Source organism: Suncus etruscus, chromosome 6, assembly GCF_024139225.1.
Source record: "Suncus etruscus isolate mSunEtr1 chromosome 6, mSunEtr1.pri.cur, whole genome shotgun sequence".
Lineage (NCBI taxonomy): Eukaryota > Metazoa > Chordata > Mammalia > Eulipotyphla > Soricidae > Suncus > Suncus etruscus.
The window spans coordinates 61,059,980-61,061,826 of NC_064853.1; the positions used below are offsets into that span (position 1 = coordinate 61,059,980).

The following is a 1,847-nucleotide window of genomic DNA, read 5'->3' on the forward strand; positions in this document are numbered from 1 at the left end:
TTTATTTATTTTTTTTTATATCTCTTTAGGTTTTGTCGATTTCTTCGTTTTGGTATGGTTATTGAAGTTGTTGTCTCCACTTATATTTATTTACTTATTTTCTTCTTTTCTTTTTCTTTAGGTGCTCTGTCATGTTTTTTATCTCAAGACCATGACTTTTCTGTGGTGCTTATCTTTATTGTTGGAGTGCTCACTGGATATTTTATTTGATACTTCTTTTTGTACTATTGAGGTGTTTCACCTTTTTCCCCTTTTCCTCTCAAACCAATGATGAGAGTCTCTAGAAGGACTCCGCCCATTTTCGGCAGATTTGATTTTTTCCCAGTTTATCACTTCTTTCTTTTTCAAACAAAACCACGTAACTGGAACTATCTAGTACTGCCTCCCAGTTAGAGGAGGAAACAAGGGAGGTTTCAAGACCAAAACAGGTGTAGGACCACTAAGTAGTAAACTAGGCTCAGAGGGGACCACGTATTCTAGCAGTCCCAGGGGTGAGGGAGGAAGATATGGGAGGTAGGATGGGAACGGAGGTGTAGGGAGGATAATTTGGTGATGGGAATCCCCCTGATATTATGTTGATATGTACCTAAAGTATTATTGTCAACAATATGTAAGCCACTACGATCAAAATAAAAATTATATTAAAAAGCCCAACTGTATTAAGAACAACCTTGTAAACTATACTGTAAAATGAAAAAAAAAATTTACTTCCAAAAAAATTAAAAAAAAAAGATGTTTTAAAATAAGGAGCATAAATCATACTTTAAATTGGTATTTTTTGCTTTTTTTTTTTTTTTGCCATTTTTGGGTCATACCGTGTGACACTCAGGGGTTACTCCTGGCTATGCACTCAGAAATCACTCCTAGCTCAGGGGACCATATGGATGCCAGGGAATAAAACCAAGATCTGTCCTAGATTGGCCGCATGCAAGGCAAACGTCCTACTACTGTGCTATCACTTCAGCCCCAAAATTGGTATTTTCTTTTCTTTTTTTGATGTGGGGGCACACCCGGTAATGCTCAGAAATCTCTTCTAGCTCAGGGGACATATAGGACGCTGGGGATCAAACCGTGGTCCATCCTAGGTTAGCACGTGCAAGGCAGACACCCTACAATTTGCGCCACCACTCTGGCCCCCCAAATTGGTATTTTCTTAAAAAATCTAGACAAATGAGTATAGTATATTATAATAAATTCTTGTCTTCTTTGTTGATTCTTTTACCTATACCTCTTAAAAAATATCAAAGCTTCAGTGAAGAAATAGCAGATGACAGTGTATTTTCATATACATCAACTTGCATTTAGAAAAATAAAACTTGCTTTATTACATGAATGTTATGATTATCTCTAAATAAATACTGTAAGACTATAATTTTCTTAGAAATTTCTCAAAATCTGTACTATATTATCTAGGTTGGAGGAAAGAAGTGGAAGTACTCAAGGCTTACTCCTGCATGGTGACAGTTTTTTTTTGTCCCCCAATTTACAATACAGACCAGGCAAAGGACCTGGGTTGAGTTGCATATGGGGTGCATTTACTATTCCTCCTCTTTCTATACAGTCAGTGTAAAGAACACAGCCTGTGGTAAGAATTGAGAGGCCTTATCTTTATTTATTTTTTAATATATATATTATATATATGGTGACAGTTTTATTAATTATTTTCTATTTACATTTAGATAAAACTTTCTTTCAGATAATGTATATTTCTCCCCTCTGTGCGATGTTATACCACCTTTTCAACTATGTTGTGAAATTTTGTTTCAGAAAACAGAGTATTGTAATTGTATTTTTCATCTATTTAATTGTTTAAAATATTTTTGAGTATGCAAAGTGTAACAAATAAT

The 1,847-nt window shown here is 34.8% G+C and overlaps 1 non-coding gene across 1 annotated transcript; it reads right to left on the reverse strand.

Annotated features, from left to right (window-relative positions):
* Positions 1-1,469: 1,469 nt before the first annotated feature.
* On the reverse strand, positions 1,470-1,602 carry LOC126012574 (small nucleolar RNA SNORA51). The gene has a single exon (XR_007497029.1). It is a non-coding gene; the product is annotated as a small nucleolar RNA SNORA51 (small nucleolar RNA).
* Between the last annotated feature and the right edge of the window lie 245 nt (positions 1,603-1,847).